The sequence below is a fragment of the Panthera onca genome, chromosome A1 (assembly GCF_046562875.1).
Source record: "Panthera onca isolate mPanOnc1 chromosome A1, mPanOnc1 haplotype 2, whole genome shotgun sequence".
NCBI classification, from domain to species: Eukaryota; Metazoa; Chordata; class Mammalia; order Carnivora; family Felidae; genus Panthera; species Panthera onca.
In genome coordinates this window covers 31,459,871-31,479,664 of record NC_138339.1, presented here as the reverse complement: position 1 = coordinate 31,479,664, position 19,794 = coordinate 31,459,871, and the positions used below count along the sequence as shown (strand labels likewise).

The following is a 19,794-nucleotide window of genomic DNA, read 5'->3' as shown; positions in this document are numbered from 1 at the left end:
TAGAACTAAGATCCTTTGCTTTTTCATTTCTTCCTTGCTATTGGCTAATTTTTGTCATGTTCAGTAATCATTTCTTGTATCCTTCATATGGGTCAGGTACTAAACCAGGCATGGGATGGTGGTGGGAGGTGTGGAAAGATAAAGACAAAGATTACAAAACAGCTGTTTTTCGATAGGTTCTATAGAAAGAACGGTTTATCATCACTCTGTAGCTTTCTTCCTTAACACTATAGTCTTCTAAGCACAGCTTTCCCCCTGTACTGAAAATAGGTTTTTGAAGGATGCTGGTAATCTCATGCAAAATTCATTGGCATTTTTAAGTTCCCCATTCTATTTTAGTGCTACTACTGTATTAATAGTTTTGTTCCAGGCACTAAAATATGTTATCTCACTTAATCCTTAATAACTGTTTGAAGTGTTCTTTTTATCCCTGTAGTGGAGGATATAGCCTTTAAAATTCTGAAGGTCTGAAATTTAGGTAAGTAACTCAGTCAGGATCTTAGGGGCTAGTGAGTGACTAACTGCAGATCATGCACTTGTAGCCACCACACTGTTGCTATTCTTGCAACTATTTCTTCACTTGACTTTTGTGAAATATTCTCCTACTTCTTTTCCTACCTCTCATGCTGCTCCTTCTCTGTTCACTGACTGGTTTTGCAGCTCCGTAAGCAAGTGAACCCTAAGGTTCTGTCCTTGATCTTCTTGTCTCCTATAGTGCAGAGTCCCTGAACAGTCTTTTCACTGATGGCTTCAAAAATCCATGAGTTGAAAAAAAAATCCAAGAGTTGAGATGGTTATGTTAACTATATTTTTATTCAGACCCTTTCTCTTAAGCTTGCAAAACATATTAGCATTTTTTGTCTAGTACTCCTCTAAAAGGCCCAATGTGTAAGACTTTGCATATTCCCTTTTCCCTTTCTATTTACCACCAGCATCCTTCCTAATAACCACGCTAGAGACCTACTGCTTATTGTTCAGTTGCCATGGTCCTCCAGTTTGCTTCTGAAATATCTAATGAATCTAGTCTCTTCATATTCCATTGTCATTGGTTTAGTTCACATCTTTATTATCTCATTTGGATGATGTAAAATCTTCTCGAACCTTTTTTCACTTTCTCTACTATATGATTGCCAAGATTATTTTTCTGAAATATAGATCTGATCTTATCATCATTCCCTTAAGTAAAAAACAAAAACAAACAAACAAAAAACCACTTACACTTCACTGCCTCATTTTTGCTCACAGAATCAAGTCCAGATTTCTTAGCTTGGCATTGAAGGCCTTTTATGATTTATTTCAGAATTGTTATCTTCTGTACTGTCTTAATCGTATTATTCTGTCAACCTCTGTGCATAGTTTATCTGTTGTAACACACTCTCTTCCTTCTTTACACACAGTGCTTCTTGAAGAGGATAAGGAGATTTTGCTACTCTAAAGCACCTTCCTCCCCATTCTTGTTCTTTCCCTGTGCAGATAGTGTTATACCCCTGGTTGAGAATCTGCTCTAGTCAAAAATAATTTATTCCTTGTACTTGGCATACATTTCTATTGACTTGAACTTGGGTAGGTTGTTTCCTCTGCCTAGAATTTCATTTTCAGCACTCTTTATTGAAATCCTAATTTTTTAAGGTCTGGGTCACGTGCTACTGCTAAAAATCATTCCAGTGGGAATTCATTGCTTCCTCCTCTACTTTTCCACATCTGTGTTTATTCCTTTCTAAATATCTCTTCCCATTGCCTTAAGTTCTTTGTCCACTTGTTGTTCCCTCACCAGATCTTAAGCTTTCCCAGCATCTGTCATATAATAATAACTGAAGTATTTATTGAATGGCAGAATGGAGAGAGAGATGGGAAATGGAGTAGTATTGTATTAAGGAGAGTAGAAGTAAAAACATTTTAAGTTTGTAGTCCTGAGGAACAGTGAGATTGAGGGTGCCATGAAATGAAGAAACTCATTTTGGAAGGATGATAATGAGTTCAGCTTTACACTTGAATATCAGGTGATTAAGTCTATGAAAGATGTATAAAAGGTAGCTGTGAGTACCAGAATGGTTCTGAAGTTGTGATCTGATTGGTTCCTGCATAGGTCATTGAGAGAAGAAGAATGTAAATGTAGTTAGAGTTAAAGACTTGAGTATTAGAGGATGCGCTGATGAGAGTGTCTGTCATAGTGTAGGAGTCAATGACAAAAAGGTGGCCAACAGAAGAGAACAAAACTAGCAAGACTATCATCTCTGAAGCCAAGAGGAGAGTTTTGGTTGAAGAGGCGGTGAAACTGTGGCATTGAAGTTGACGTCTGGAATACTCAGTTTAACTTCATTTGAGGATATTGGCTTGCTATTTAACCTCTCTGGGCTTCAGTTTCCTGAATTTCTAAAACGCATACTAAGTTACATGTGTAATAGTGTCACTTCCGTCTTTGTGATTCTCAGCTATCACGTTTCTGGGATATTGAAAGGTTAAAAGAAAGCATTACAGCCTTGTTAAATCACTGTGAGAAGTATTCCCATGAACGGCAATGAATACATGTAGGAGTGATGGTATTTCATAGCACTTTAAATGTAAATTATAGTCAACTCTCAATTTCCTTTTAAGTGATCATCTGCAGTGACTTGCCTCCTCCCCCTCCCAGGTCTCAGGCTACTGAAAATAGGGCTGTGAAAAGCACAGTGGGGTGAGTGAATGGTTTGCATGCCTGTGTATCTGTACCTCTGACTATCACCAAGCTAAATACAGTCCACTCTCATTTACCTGCACTTAATAAAAAGGTGAATAATGATGGAAGAGTGCTAAATTACATAATCTAAATAGCATTATTTATATGTGGTTTGGGAAGATTTTGTATGCTTTCCTCCCCTGCAGTAGATTGATGTGTCTTTTATGTGAATGATTAGCATCAATTTTTATTTCCTGAGCAAATACTATTAGAATAGCAAACATAAATAGGCTAAAATATATATTAGGTAATCCACATATGAATAATTGAGAGTTGACTGTTAATGCTTTTTGGATCATCCATTGTTTTGTATTATCTGTGCTTTTTTGTTAGTGTGGCCAGGTTAAAACTGATGAGCTACTTTTATTTTATCTCTACAATGAATATACTTTAAATATTATGCAGATGCCAAACTAAGTTGAAAATAATTGTGTAAAACTAGCTAAATATATGTTCAGAGTCACAGGATTGAAAGAGAACCTAAACCCAAGTACATTCTTAAAATTCATTCTTTTATTAAGTCTGGTCCAGGGGTGCCTGGGTGGCTCAGTCGGTTGGGCGCCCGACTTCGGCTCAGGTCACGATCTCGCAGTCCGTGAGTTCGAGCCCCATGTCGGGCTCTGGGCTGATGGCTCAGAGCCTGGATCCTGCTTCCGATTCTGTGTCTCCCTCTCTCTCTGCCCCTTCCCCGTTCATGCTCTGTCTCTCTCTGTCTCAAAAATAAATAAAACGTTAAAAAAAAAAAAATTTTTAAGTCTGGTCCAGACAGATTGCATAAACTGAGCAGAGCACCTGGTAATGATGAAATTTCTATAAAGTACAATGAAATTGAGGATATGCTGAGACTTCAAAATATCTTATTTATGGATTCAGTTGAGTTTATTAAGAAATACAAAAATAGTTTTTTAATTACCTGGATTTTTAAAAATTTGGCTCTTTTAATTACTTGGCCATTTTTTACCCCACTTTGTTGAAGATTTAGATTTATAGTGGTTTGTTAATGTCAGTCAGCATATTTTTGATCAGTATATTATATAATTGTGTTAGTAAGTGTTACCGTGAATCAGGAAGGACAATTCTTGGCTTCAAGTTTATATTACGGTTGGGATATACCTATATCAGGGCATAATATAAGATAATAATATTTGAAGAGCCTGTCAGTTGTCCTTATAAAGGAATCAGAATCTGGAGGAATTCAGAAAAAAATGGGAGACAGGTAAGGAATAGCTTAGAGGAAAGACCTCACAATAGTCTTGACACGTATAAGACCTTTGCTTAAAAGGGTAGCATTTGAATAGGTAGAACTTTGGATCAGTGTTTTAAAAATTGTAACTTAATTTTGTGAACTAACACATTCCTGGAATATTATTCAGTATTTGAAGGTAATGTTGAGAAAAAGTTGGTGATGAGTTCTGTATGTAAATGTCTTAATTATTCAAGATTGATTACATTTCAAAGTAGGGCTCTTTTGACTTTGAAGGTAGTTTGGGACTGGACTGAGAGCTTATAGGCATATTGTGAAATAATTGTGTGCTTGTGACTATGAGTATATAAATGCTTGGCTGTTATTCTAAATCCAAATATAAATGATTTTTTTTCTTCCATTGTTTTGTAGTATATGTGTTTCCTCTCCCCATCGTTAATTAATACTGCATGTTCAAAGGGCTCTGTAAATTTGTTACCAAACTTCTAGATGTATGCAGTATGGAGATAGAGATTATAAATGAGATGGGTATTATTTTTGTTATTTTCCACACTAAAATGACCATATTTTTTGATCTCAGAATTAAACATTTGGCCTTACAGTAAGATAGAATATTTGAAATTAAAATCATTCTGAAAAGCGTGGAATGTTTCATTGCTAAATCCAGGCACCCTACCCAGGCCTCTAGTTATTTGGGTAAAGGGTGTACTGGGGAAATTATTGCTTTTACTAAAGCAGCAAAATGAGAGTTGAATTGCCACTTGCAGGGGTTTTAGTAGTTTTGTTCAGAATCTAGTGTAATTTCATGTGTTTCTTGTAATGAATAAAGAGTGAAGAGACATAGAGCTGTAAACAAAGAAGACTACCAAGTAATTTACTTTCAGTTACTTAGAAGGAACAACTTACCAGATAAAAGTGTATTTAACTGCTCTTAGATGTTTTTATATGTATATATGTATATGTATATATATGTGTATGTATATATGTATACATATGGATATATATACACACGCATATGTAGTTTCATACTTTGAGAAATCACATCTTAAGATAGTATACTAATTATTTCCATGCTTAATGTTCATCCCTCATATACTAAAACTTTTAATTGCCCTGCTTTTTCTCCACTCATAATTCTGTGTAATACACTCCCTAAACTTCGCCACACCACTACCGTCACCACCAGCCCCCTCCCCCAAGGAAAAAAAAAAAAAAAAGAGAGAGAGAGAGAGAGAGAAAGGAAAAAGAAAAAACTGAGGGGAATAGAGTTGCAGAAAGAGAGAAGACTCCAGTGGTTGGAGGTAGGTGAGCTGTGAACTTTTAACATTTAGCTGTATGGCAGTTTCTGTGTGTGTGACCAGGTGGCTGGTAGAATATTGTGGAACATTTTATTTACATGTGTTGTGGATAAGTTTTTAATCATATCTGTCACATGATTAGTATAAAATCATGATAATGGACTATTTGAATACAAATAGCTGTTTTCTACTTTGTTTAATTTGAATGACTTGTGGTTTTATTTTATTGCTGTAGCTTGTATTTCCAATGTTATTTTTGAATGGCATACATAACTTGGTCCAAACAGGTCAGATTAATTCTTCTGTAAGATTTCGTGAGTCATATGAGGATAATTTTCAGCATCAGTTTTTACAACTTTTTAGTGAGTTAAATTTTAGATTAGCATAGCCTTAAAAATGTTTAAATCACTTTATTTTATTAAATTTTTTTTTTTAATGTTTTATTTATTTTTGAGACAGGGAGAGACAGAGCATGAACGGGGGAGGGTCAGAGAGAGGGAGACACAGAATCTGAAACAGGCTCCAGGCTCCGAGCTGTCAACACAGAGCCCGACGCGGGGCTCGAACTCACGGACCGCGAGATCATGACCTGAGCCGAAGTCGGCCGCTTAACCGACTGAGCCACCCAGGCGCCCCTAAATCACTTTATGTATTTTAATAAGAACCTTAAAATAGCCTTTTTCTCCTTTGTCATGGGAGAATTCAGTGTTATATGTTCATGTTTCAGCATTGTTTTGAATATAGAAATATACATTATTGTTTTACCTATCAAAATGGAAGAAATTTAAAAGGGTGCTGATTATGCTTCAAAAGAAAATAATAAAGGAGAAGAGTAAGGGATTTGGATAAACTGTAGCAGTTGTCTTTTCTTCTTGTTATTATTCTTCTAATAGTTGTTTTATTTTAAAAGTTTAGACTTATTTTTGAGTTCTAGGAAAAAAATTTCATTTATATCAGTAATTGTTTCTATATTGTAAAGGTACGGTAGAGAAAAAGTGTAATTATTTTTAAAATAAGTAATGAGAGTAAATGTTCACTTGGGGTACTGGAGTATGAGTGGATTTGGGGGAGGTGTGTGTATATACACATTATGTTTATTTTAACTACATTGGAAGCTACTTTAGAAATTATTTTATTAGCTCTCATTCAAAATAGGAATCTTCTCTCTGGCATCTGACAAATGTCATCCATCATTATTCAAACTTTTTATTTATAGGTATCTTATTCAGTGTTGTTTATTTCTTTGCTGAGCAGCCATATTTGTTAATGAAATTCTTATGAAATTAGCCAAAATTTAATAGAGGAATCGTTTTTCAGTGATCGATCCTAGTTCCTTCATTTTTTATTTTCTAAGTATTTACAAATAAAAGTAGTAGGTGTACTCAGGTTGGATGCTGCCATGTGCTATTAGACTCTTAACTCTTTTCTGTGATACAGGTCAATCACCAACTACTAATGAGTACTACTTGTGTGTCCAGCATTGTTCTGGTTGCTAGATTTTTAAGACATGGTCTTTGATTACAAAAAAAAAATAGCGACCACCATATTTGGAACTTTACTATATGCTAGAAACTGTTAAAAACATTACTTAAATTATCTAATGTAGTCTTCCTACAGTTCTTTTTTTTTTTTTTTTTTTTTTTAATTTTATAATGTTTATTTCTTTTTGAGAGAAATAGACAGACAGACAGACTGGAGCGTGGGAGGAGCAGAGAGAGAGGGGGACACAGAATCCGAAGCAGGATCCAGGCTCTGAGCTGTCAGCATGGAGCCCAATGCGGGGCTCGAACACAGGGACTGGGAGATTATGACCTGAGCCAAAGTTGGACGCTCAACCGACTAAGCTACCTAGGCGCCCCTAGTCTTCCTACATTTCTCAAAAATATCTCTTAATATCCTTATATCACTGATGAAGAAAGTGGGGCCCAGAGGATGCCTAACTAGCCCCAGGTCATAACTGCCAGTAAAAGAGAGAGGTAGGATTCAGATCCCATTCACTATTTTTGATTCTAAAACCTATGCACTTAACCCTTTATAATCTTTTTAAAAACAAGGACAATAGAAGATAAATGATATTGCTGGAATAACTAGTGACTAAATAAGTATGCTATATATTGTAGTAATGTCAATTTGGAGCCCTCAAGCAGGCTATTGGCTGAGCTCTAAAATGTACATTTTAAGATTTTGGATAAAATTATTTCTGTAACTATTATGTACTTCTCCCCTTTCTTAAGAAGGATATATCAACTATATTTTAACTTTTTATCTTTAGCTGGGGTCATCATAATGAATGTCGATTATTGTGTGGGAGGTGGGGGGGGCAATTTATTAATACCTTGTATGACATTGGACTGCTCTTTTTGATCTTATGTGCTGTGTCCTTGTACTCAGCTATCACTTTACATTGCAACTATCATTCTTACATTTAGCAGTCCTTTATTTTTTTACTTTTACACTGTTGTAAAATAGAAACTAACTGGAGTTATTAATATTATATGGAAAACAAATATAAATATGTTGTGATTATGAAGAATTAAGGAGCCCTACTGACAATAATATATGTTACCTGTAATGACTAAACCTGTTGAAGATACATACTTTGAGTGTTTATTGCCATTTTTTGGAGTGCTTACTTTTACATCCTGGTTGTTTTCCAGATAGCATTGCCTCATAGCATGGTTTAAAGCAGGTAAGGTATGACTTTAGATAGAGTTAGAATATACGTATACAATATGGATGGTACGATTATATAAAGATAGACATTAAGGTACAAAATATGACTAATATGAACAAAATAACATTAAATAATGTGCTAGTTGCATAATATAGAGACAGTCTAGCTCTGTAGCTAAGAACATGGCCTTTAGAGTCAGACAGATCTGGATTTGAATCTTGATCCTGCCTCTTAGAAGTTTTTTTGAGTTTGGACAAGTTGCCTTCTCTGAGCATGTTTTCTCATCTCTGCTGGAATAACACTTATTTGAGAAATGAATGAAATGTTTATAAAATATTTACTATAATTTTGGCACATAGATATAAATAAATAGATATTGGGTGTTCTTTAGTGGTAATTTAAAGCAGGGGAGATGAGAGAAGGGAGAGAGAGGTATGAGCTGGGAAAAAAATAAAGTGGGACACTGTTACAGCTTTGAATGAGCAGGATGTGGTTAAATCAAGAGGAATGGAGTGTGAATAAAGACATTAAAAATTTTACTGAGAGATGAATCAAGATATAGAATTTTCGTATTCATACTGGATTTGTAAAGTAGGGGTAAGTTATTGAGGGCCTTGAAAACTACATGGAGATGTTAGACCCTCTTTTTACATGTTAAAATGCCTAATATATTGAGAGCAGTAAATATTACTAAATTTTTTAGTTTATTTTTTGAAAAATTTTTAGGGTTTTTTTTTTTTTGAGAGAGAGAGAGAGAGAAAGAGAGAAAGACAAAGTATGAGCAGGGGGAGGGGCAGAAAGAGAGGGAGACAGACCATCAGAAGCAGGCTGCAGGCTCTGAGCTGCCAGCACAGAGCCCAACGCGCAGCTCAAACTCATAAACCATGAGATCATGACTTGGGCTGAAGTCAAGTACTTAACTGACTGAGCCACCCAGGCGCCCCTGTTTTTTATTTAAAGAAAACATGGATCCAAAAAATGTTTGTCATAATTGTATAGTCCAGTACATTTTGACAAATTGAACACATGGATGATCAGAGCCCCAATCAAGAATCAGAATATTGTAATACCTCAGAAGCTCTCATTGTGTCTCTTTCCAGGCACTACTTCCCCCCATGAAGGATACCACTATTTTGACTTCTAACACCATAGACTAGTTTTGCCTGTTTCTGAACTTTCTGTAATACATCCATACAGTATGTACTCTTGTATCTGATTTCATATGCCCAGTGATCAATGGGCATATGATGGTGTTACATCACCATGTTGTATATAAAGTGTATATCAGGTATGTCATGATGTGGATGGATTCTTTCCTTTTGAATGGGGAGTGGATTTATGTGAGTGGACAGGGTTTGGAATAATGAGATTAATTCCAACTTTCCTTAAAAAATTAAAATCATTTTCTGAATATCTCAGTCTTTTGCCTCTTTAGACTGACTTTTTGCTTCAATAGTTTGTAGCCAGTTAACACATAGGTGAATTTTTTGTGTTTTGTTTTTTCTTAAGGATTATCCTAAGAAAAAGTATAATCAGATCAAAATAAGCTGCTCAAAGCTACAGGTTAGAAAAAAATTTGGAAAAATTAGAATTTCAACTCAATAAAAGTTTTGCATTGACCTAATAAAATTGGTGGGATGATTACTGAAATTGGTTTGGTATTTCTACAAGGAAAAAGGGAGGATAATAAACACTTTTTGGTCCTCACTTCAGTAATATTCTTATATGGGGGCGCCTGGGTGGCGCAGTCGGTTAAGCGTCCGACTTCAGCCGGGTCACGATCTCGCGGTCCGTGAGTTCGAGCCCCGCGTCAGGCTCTGGGCTGATGGCTCGGAGCCTGGAGCCTATTTCCGATTCTGTGTCTCCCTCTCTCTCTGCCCCTCCCCCGTTCATGCTCTGTCTCTCTCTGTCCCAAAAATAAATAAAAAAGGTTGAAAACAAAAATTAAAAAAAAAAAAAAAAAAAAAAAAAAGTAATATTCTTATATGGAAATATCAGTGTGTTAATGTGTTAGATTTACAACATGCAGTTTCAGGTATTCATCAAAGTTGACAAGTTGTTAGAGTATGCAATAGAGAGATGCTTCTTGAAAGAGCATAAGTGTTTAAATGTCTTTTCTGATTCTCTTTAAGAGCTCAAAAGAGACTCTTAGAACTCTGTCTGATTCTTCAGGTTTCCCACATGAAGGAGCAATAATATGATTGAATTTTTTAGTAGATTTATTAGAACTTGATGAGACTAAGTGAGAGTGTCTAGGACCTACCTCACTGACAGTTATAAAGTGTCTTTATGTGATTGTTTTTCTGTCTTTCCCTTAGTATTTTTCAGTTTCTCTCACTGGTTTCTGTTTCTTTTTCTATTTCTAGTCTTTCTTCTGGTGACTCTTTATTGTAATAGTAATGTACTTTATTGCCATAGTAATGGACTTTTTTTTTTTTTTTTTTTTTTTTTTTTTTTTTTTGCTGTATCTGATAGTGTTTTATGTTCTTTGTTTTAAAATAAATTTTAATTGTTAAAGAATTTTTTGTTTTTGTTTTTACTTAATCCTTCATTAGATTTTGGGGATTATTTTCCCCTGAGAGTTGGTGATGCTTTGATAGAAAAAAATTTCACTGCTCATCTCTTGATGCTTGTCTCCAAGAAATTAGAACTGAGTATTGCATAGGAAATTGATTAAACACTTGAAAGCAACTTAGCAATATGTGCTAAGCATAGATTAGTAGAATAGAGAACATTTTACTTATTTCAGTATGCAAGAACAAGAGTAAATGTGAAAGTGAAACAAGTATTCACTATACTGGAGGTGGAGAAGTTTCTGATAAAGTGCATTTTCTAAATGTTGATAATTTAAAAAATATTAGTATTCACTTTCTTTTAAATATTCAAAATGTTTTAAATTTTCATGTGTCTACTCTGGAAGTATGGAAAACAATGAGTTTGGAATTCCCTGAAGGCAGGAACACTTAATAGCCTTGGAAGATCCTTGCTGATTCTGAATCTAGACTGTTTAGTTCACTGAGTGTGGATTATTTGCTATCAGAAGAATACTTGATTTTAATGGTCAATTGTGAGTGATTGCTTGTTTGATTCTATCAATTAAGAATGACAAAATGCAGTAAATCTATATTTTTAGCCATGTTTTTCAGGATTATGTTACTTACTGCTCTTGTACATACGGTACATCATTTTTTTTCCCAACTGTTTTAAATGATTTTTCCTAGAATAGAACTGAAGTAATACAGTAAACTGTTGGCTGTCCAGCACGATCCAAGCTTGGTCTAAAATGATTATTAAAACATTACAAAATGTGAAGTTATCAAATCATGTGTTGGTTTAGCAGATAATCTAAAAATCATATACTTTGAAGTAGATGTTTCCTTTAAGCAGTCCCCTTGGAAGAATATATACTTGTTCTAGTGATGATGTCACTGTTCAAAACATTTTAAGAATTCTGCTTCTGAAGATTGCTAAAACTTATAATATAGTCCTTTAAATTGCTATTTGATTTATCCTTTGGGGATGAATTGGAGGTTGGGAACTGATCAACTATAAATTGGGCTCAAACAAAATGGGGATTCATTAATACATTGATTTGTTTTTTTCACTAATTTGGAAAGAAGTCACTGAGCACCTGCTATATTCTCAGCACTGTATTAAATACTGGAATGTGTATGACAAGAAAATTTTTCTAAAAAATATGCTACCACTCTGTGTGATGACTCCCATTGTAATCTGGTCTCTGGCTACCTCTGCATACATTCTCATTTCCTAATACTTTTAGTCTATTTGGCAAAACAGTCTCCTTGCCATCCACTCCTACTCATACTCTCTTTTTAGAGCCAGAATCTTTGTACCTCTGTTACATTCTGTCTGAATTGTTCTTCCCCCAATATTTGTAGGCTTGCTCCCTTACTTCACCTAATTCTCTGCTCACATATCAGTTTATCAGTGAGGCCTGCTCTGATCATTCTATTGCAGGTAGCCCCCATCTCTGCCACTTTCGATTCTTTTATATTGTTTCCTCTTCCATAGCCTTTGTCACTACTGCTATTACAGTATTGTTTGTTTTTCTTTTAGAATATAAGTTTTGTGAGGACACTTTTGTCATTCACCATGGTATCCTCAGTGCCTAGAACAACCCCAACACATTGTATGTACTTGATTAAATATTTATTAGCTGAATAAATGATGTCAAGTTTATATTTTAGTGTGAAGGCTCCATATTGCTCACTCAGTATCTCGGCCATGTCACTTCTATCACTATATTTCAAACTTAATAATTATCTTATTATAAAAATCTTTCTATATTTCTCATCTGGATTAAGAGCAGTACTTTAATGGGGCCAAAGCAGACACCCAGGAGACATCCTAGCCTCATTCCTTGTCCTTATTTTACACATCAAATCTGCGACCAGATGATAATGATTTTGTTTCTGAAATACCTGTCAAATCTGTTATTTTTATTTCTGCTGCCATACGTTTATTCAGGCCCCCATTTACTTTCCTGGAGGAATGCATTGGCTTCATAACTAGTCTCTCTATTCTAGTTCTGTCCTTATCTAACCTACTGTCTTTACAGTAGCTAGCAACAAGTTTTCTACAGAGTTAATTTTAATTTCCAAAGCAGGGTTCAGTATCTTCCTTCTTTGGGCTTTTATAGTATATAGAACTTTCTGTGTTACCTTGTTTATAATATTGTGCCTTCCTCAGTCACAGTTGACAAGTATTTATTGACCTTTACTATGGTCAGGGTACCATTCCTTTCCTGGTGATTCAGTGGTAACAGAGATTGAGTCTCTGCCCTTGAGGAGATTATATTCCAGTGGGGAGAATGCAGACACACACATGAACATAGAATGTTAATTACTAATAAATGTTCTGAATAACGTACAGTTGGATATTTGAAAGAGAGTTGAGTGGTGGTTGGGAGGATTGTCAGAAAAAGCTTCTCTGAAGCAATGATACTTAGTTGATTTAGGACTAACAAGGAAGCACCAAGTGAAGATCTATGGGGGAATGTCTGCTTCTTACAAGTCGAAGAACATACGGTACAAAGGCCCAGAAATAAGGAAAGAACAAATAATGGCTAGTGCTGAATGAATGAGAGGAAGAGTGGGGAGTAGGAGAGTAGAGAGGCAGGCAAGTAATAACTTGGGAGATTGTGGTATGCTTGTAAAGGGAAGCTATTAGAAGGTTTTAAGCAGGGGAGTGATGTTACCTGATTTAGAAGGATCACTCTGGCTGTTTTCTGGATAATGGACTGAGGTCCCTGGAGAAGGCTATGCATGACACATGCCACTAAATCAATGTTAATTGAATGAATAAGTGAGTGAATTAATCCTTTCACTTTATATCCAGTTTGAATCACGTGAGACTTCAGTATTCAAGAGAAAACCACCAAACCTACATTGCAGAAATGATGATTGCACTAAAATAGGTCACTTTTTTGTGACCTATTTCAATAGGCTGTTGGACACATGTCCAACCCTAATCACTTTAGTATTTTGAGGTAGCAAATAATGTCTGAGTTGTCATTAATAATGACAGTTCTTTGTGACTGTGAATAGAAATGTATTCATTTATTCAGGTAATTATTGACTGTATATCATAGGCAGAGTACTTTATTCTGATAAATTTTCTGAAGTTTCAAGATGGAGATTACAAGATAAATCAGATCTTGCTCTTAAAGTTAGTTGCTCGTCATTCAAAAAAATGTAGACTGGTTGGATAGTTAAGCTTGATTGACAAATTAGGAGATTGAGAAGGGAGTTATTAGGCTTGCATAAGCTCTGTAAAATATGATTCTGTTCATTTCACTTTCCTGGTGCTGCTGCTAGATGTTTTCTTTAGGTGTTGAATCTATGATTGGAAGTATAATAAGTAAGGAAACTAGAGGAATGGGAGAAGTTAATTTTATTTTTGAGAGAAGTTAATTTTACCTTTATTCTCTTTAATGTGTTTTAAATTTTTATTCTGAATATGGGCTCTGATAAATAAGCAGGATAGCAGGTAAATTTTGGGGGGAAATCTTGTCTTACATCATAACTTTTATTTATGTATTTTTAAAATTGTCCTTTTTTTTTTTTTTTTTTTTTTTTTTTAAGTAACTTTGGTCCCTGCAATAAGCTATCTTTTAGCATCTAGATTTTCAGCTGTTTCAGCTGGTTGTTCAAGCTAAAAATCCTTACTTTTTACCCAATTTTGTTTTTTGTTTTTTTTTTTTTAGTTTATTTATTTTGAGAGAGAGAACCGGCAGGGATCTGAAGCAGGCTCCATACTGACAGTAGAGGCCAGTGCAGGGCTTGAAGTCATGAACCGTGAGATCAAGACCTAAGCCAAAGTCACAAGCTTAAGTGACTGAGTCACCCAGGGGACCCTAATTTTGCTTTTTAATTCTGTGCATGAACAGTTATTATTGTTATTTTTTAGTAATCTGTACATGCAACGTGGGGCTCAAACTCATGACGCCAAGGTCAAGAGTCACGAGTCACGTGCTGTTATGAATGAGCCAGCCAGGCGCCCCTGTGCAGGAACATTTATTTATTTAATAAATATTTTTTTATTTGCCAGGTAGAGTTCTGAGTCCTGATTTTTTTTTTTTTTTTTTTTTTTTTGAGAGAGAGTGAGAGAAAAGGGGGGCGGGGGGAGAGAGAGAGAGAGAGAGAGAGAATGGGGCAGATCTCACTGAGATCACGATCTGAGCCAAAATCATAAGTTGGATGCTTAGCCGACAGAGCCACCCAGGCGCCCCCTGAATATTTTTAAAAGAAATTATGGAATAACTACATTTGTGCCTTTGGCAAAGTAAAACCCTACTTTAAGGTTGGCAAACGAATGTGTGTGCTATGACAGAAGTTGCTCAGGGATCATGCCATTCTTTCCCGTGAGGACTACTGAGACTGCACAATCCTCAGTGTAGTATTCCTGGCAACCCTAGGGTTGACACTAGACTTGAAACGTGTTTTGCCATAACAAATATGATTATATAATGTCTGGGTTTTGGTTTGTTGATTGAGGGACGTTTTTCATTTTTAGCAAATAGAGAAGGAGGACTTAACTGTTATTAAGTTGTATTATTGTTTTTTACTGTTAGCATTTCCCAGAGAAAGTATTGGAGCAAGCCATGGTCATAGCCTAAAATAAATTAAGAGAAATATTATGAAAAATTTTGATGAGTGATCTGCCTTTAAAAAATAATTGAGTGTTTATTTGAGTATTTGAGTGTAATCCTAATTAACACTCAATTGAACACTTTTACATGCTATGTCAGTTTAATCGCTAGAAGTACCATGCATGTGATTCTTAACTGGTACTGTGATTTCTTCATTTGTTATTTATCCCTTGATCCTGAACCGAGCATTTTTAGTAAGCCAAACTTTACACTAAAGAAAGACTTCATGGGTTAGGAACTAGTGTAGTTGAAGCTTAAAACTGAAGCTGAATAAGCTGAACTCTAAACCTAGAGTTTAAAGTTGGTGGAAACTTTAGAGATGACTTAATGTAGTGAGACTTTTTAAAAAAGAAGAGGGCTTTCTCTATATAAAGGTAGATCAGCTGTTACTGTACTTTGAGGAGACTTATGCCAGTATTAAGTTGTTTGAGATAAACTGGTCAGAAATACCCCCCACAATTGTTTTTATTGTATGCTTACACACATGCACACACATAAAATAAGAATTGTAAATTATGTGAAATAACATTATTCCCAACCTTATTGGTAATTTGTACAGATCTGAACTAACTACTGTTTACTTTTGTGTTACTGTATTGTTTTCTAATATCAGTTTAAGCTGTTTTGCTTAGAAGATTAACATTGTTTCTTTTTTTTGAAAATATATATTCCTAATTATTACTGTGAAATGAAAATTGTGTTTGTAGTAGGGAAGACCTGGATTCAAATTCTTGCTCCATAATATGCAGGGATATCTTTGACATGCTATTTAATTTTCTGAGCCTAAATTTTCTTATACATGGGAAGGGATATGATATCGTGCATCTTGCAAGATTATTGTATTAAATGCGAAAATTTGTTCAAAGACTTAAGCTTCATGTCTATCAAGTGCTTAGATAAAAATCCAGAGGGTGAGTGTTATTAAATTAATAATAGTTATTTATCCATTCTTTTGATCATGGACATTTGGGTTGTTTGTAGTTCCTTGCTATTATGAACAATTATAGACAATGATTTTATACATAGTCTTTAAAAAAATTTTTTTTTAATGTTTATTTTTGAGAGAGAGACAGAGTATGAGTGGGGGAGGAGCAGAGAGAGGGAGGGAGACACAGAATCCAAAGCAGGCTCCAGGCTCTGAGCTGTCAGCACAGACAGAGCCTGACACGAGGCTCGAACTCACAAACCATGAGACCATGACCTGAGCTGAAGTCAGACGCTTACCGGCTGAGCCACCCAGGCGCCCCTGATTTTATACATAGTCTTATACGTGAATTGTGGTACTCAATACTTAAATTTCTCTGAGTTAATAGAACTTGATGTAGTAGAATCACTGCTTATATATCTCTGTATATCTCTATTATCTCCTGTATCTATATCCTCAGAGTAGCAATATGTAAGAACTGCTCCTGAGTCTACTTTTGTCAGCACTTGGGATTATTAGATTTTTATTAAAAATATGATGTTATGAAAATTATTAAATATAGACATAAGTAGAGACAAAAGTATAGGAACCCTCATGAATTGCTCACTCCATTTCAACCATTGTAAACATACAGGCCAATCTTATTTCAGCTGTATATCCTCCTCCTTCCCTAGTGGATAATTTTAAAGGTTTTTTTTTTTTTTTCTTTTAATGTTTATTTATTTTTGAGACAGGGAGAGACAGAGCATGAATGGGGGAGGGCCAGAGAGAGAGGGAGACACAGAATCTGAAGCAGGCTCCAGGCTCTGAGCTGTCAGCACAGAGCCCGACGTGGGGCTTGAACTCATGGACCGTGAGATCATGACCTGAGCCGAAGTCGGTCACTTAACCAACTGAGCCACCCAGGCGCCCTGCTAGTGGATAATTTTAAAACAAATCCCAGGCATATAATATTTAATTTGTAAATATGTCAGTATGTATCTCTAAGGAATAGGGACTTTAAAATCTGTAACTATAGTACCATTAATACAACTAAGTAAATTAACAGTAATTTCTGTATCTCATCTAATATTCAGTTAATGTTCAAATTTCCTGATTATTGTACAGGTAAATTATTGTACAGGTAACATTTTAAGTTAGGTTTCATACAAGGTTCATACATTTTTGATTAGTTTTTTTAATATGTAAAAAAAGTACACTTTCATCAAGTTGCTTTTATTTCTTGATAATTTGTCTTTTTTCAGTATTAGCAGTTTTTTGCTTTGACTTGAAATACTTTTAATGAAATATGTTTACGTGGCTATTTGCATCCTACTTTAAGATTTATTGGGCATCCTGATTCTAAGAATTTCATGTCTTTGAACAATTCTGAAAAATTCTCAATATTTGACTTTTTGCATCTCCTGCATTTTTCTCTTATTTCCTTTAGGAACTCTTATTAAATGCATGTTAGGCATTCTCATTATCTTGTTTTTTTAAGCTTTTTCATGTATTTCCTCTCCTTTTCTCTTAGGGGCCACGTTCGGTATCATGTCTTAAGATGTGTCTTTCAGTTAATTAATTCTCCCCTCAGTTGTGTTTATTGTTTATTCTCCCCATTGAATTTTTATTTTTTTTTTTTAATTTTTTTTTTTTAAACGTTTATTTATTTTTGAGACAGAGAGAGACAGAGCATGAACGGGGGAGGGTCACAGAGAGAGGGAGACACAGAATCGGAAACAGGCTCCAGGCTCCAAGCCATCAGCCCAGAGCCTGACGCGGGGCTCGAACTCACGGACCGCGAGATCGTGACCTGGCTGAAGTCGGACGCTTAACCGACTGCGCCACCCAGGCGCCCCGAATTTTTATTTTAATCATGATAATTATGTCAAGAAATTCTGCTTGGATGTTTGTAATTATTTTTAATAAGTGCTCTCTTGAATCTTGTATTTTCAATCCTTCCTTTTTTTTAAATTTGAGGTTTGTAAGTTATGGCTTACAAATCTTGCAAATATGGTTTGCAAATGCTGCATGATATAGTCATGCTCTATGGCTGCTTTGATACTACAACTGCTGAATTAAGTAGTTGTGACAGAGATCGAGTGGCCTTCAAAGCTTAAAATATTTGCAGTTGACCCTTTATGGAACAAGTTTGCCAGCACCCCCTGCCCCGTGCTTTAGATATATAAAATATTATTATTTCATTGTTAGTATGTATATGATAATTCTAACATTTTAAGTCTTTTTAGATTGTTTTGCTGTTTGTTTCTGTTTATAATAGCTTATTTTCAGGTTTCCTTCTGTGTTTGTGATTTTTGCTTGTGCACTTAAATTTGTTAGGTTACCCAGGCAGATGGTGATTACCTGGTTGGGTGGTTGGGTTATGGGGCTGGTTGATGGTTGGGTTTGCTTTGGCTGTTGCCTGGGAATACAGGAGACCAAGGACTAGTTTATTTCATTCAAATTTTTAAAAATTTTATTTTTTTCATGATGTTACGTAAGTGTACTCTGTGACCCTCCTCCTCTCTGGTAACTATCAGTTTGTTTTCCATAGGTAAGAGTCTGTTCCTTGGTTTCTCTCTCTCTCTCTATTTTCCTTTGCTCCTTTGTTTTGTTTCCTTTTTTATGTTTTTTATGTTTATTTATGGGGGGATGGGTAGAAAGAGGGAGACAGAATCCCAAGCAGACTCTACGCAGCTCAAACTCAGCAACTGTGAGCTCATGACTTGAACAAAATCAAGTATTGGATTCTTAACTGATGAAGCCGCCCAGGCGCCCCTCATTTGTTTTGTTTCTTAAATTCCACATGAGTGAGAACATATGGTAATTTTCTCTGACTTATTTCACTTTAGCATTATATTCTCTAGCTCTATCCGTGTTGTTACAAATGACAAGATTTCATTTTTAATGGCTGAATAATATTCCATTACATATACACACATATGTATTCCATTATATCAATACACATACATATATATATCTTCTGTCTTCTTTATCCATTTACCTATCAGTGGACTCTTGGGCTGTTTCCATAGTATGGCTATTATAAATAATTCTGCAATAAGCATAAGGGTGTATATTTTCCTTTGAATTAGTGTTTTTGCATTTTCTGAGTAAATACCCAGTAGTATGATTACTAAATCATAGGGTGGTTCTATTTTTAATTTTTTGAGGAACCTCCCTGCTGTTTTCCAGTGGATGTACCAGTTTGCATTCCTACCAATAGTGCAAGAGGGTTTCTTTTTCTCCACATCCTCGCCAACACTTTTTTTCCTGTGTTTTTTATTTTAGCCATTCTGACAAGTGTGAGGTGATCTCATTGTAGTTTTGATTTGCATTCCCTGGTAATGAATGATTTTGAGCATCTTTTCATGTGTCTGTTGGCCGTCTGTGTGTCTTCTTTGGAGAAATGTCTGTTCATGTCTTCTGCCCATTTTTTAATTGGAATTATTTGGTTTTTTGGTGTTAAGTTGTATCAGTTCTTTATATATTTTGCATACTAACCCTTTATTGGATATGCCCTTTGCAAATATCTTCTCCCATCCACTAGGTTGTCTTTTAGTTTTCTTGATTGTTTCCTTTGCTGTGCAGAAACATTTTATTTTGATGTAGTCCCAATAGTCTCTTTTGCTTTTATTTTCCTTGCCTCAGGAGACATATCTAGAAAAATATTGCTATGGCCATTGTCAGAGATATTATTGCATGTGTTCTTTTCAAGGATTTTTATGGTTTCAGGCCTCACATTTAGGTCTTTAATCCATTTTGAGTTTATTTTTGTGTACGGTGAAAGAAAGTGGTTCAGTTTCATTCTTTCATAGGTAGCTGTC

At 35.3% G+C, this 19,794-nt stretch overlaps 1 protein-coding gene across 6 annotated transcripts in view; it reads left to right on the top strand.

The window, feature by feature from the left end:
* The window catches only part of RICTOR (RPTOR independent companion of MTOR complex 2), a 122,834-nt gene that overhangs the window by 4,802 nt on the left and 98,238 nt on the right, over window positions 1-19,794 (top strand). The window contains exon 3 of one of the 6 annotated variants that reach the window (XM_060637619.3): window positions 2,633-2,674. The exons of the other annotated variants lie outside the window; for them this stretch is intronic. The gene's annotated coding sequence lies outside the window, so the exon portion shown is untranslated. The remainder of the gene's footprint in view (window positions 1-2,632; window positions 2,675-19,794) is intronic. 6 annotated transcript variants of the gene reach the window in all.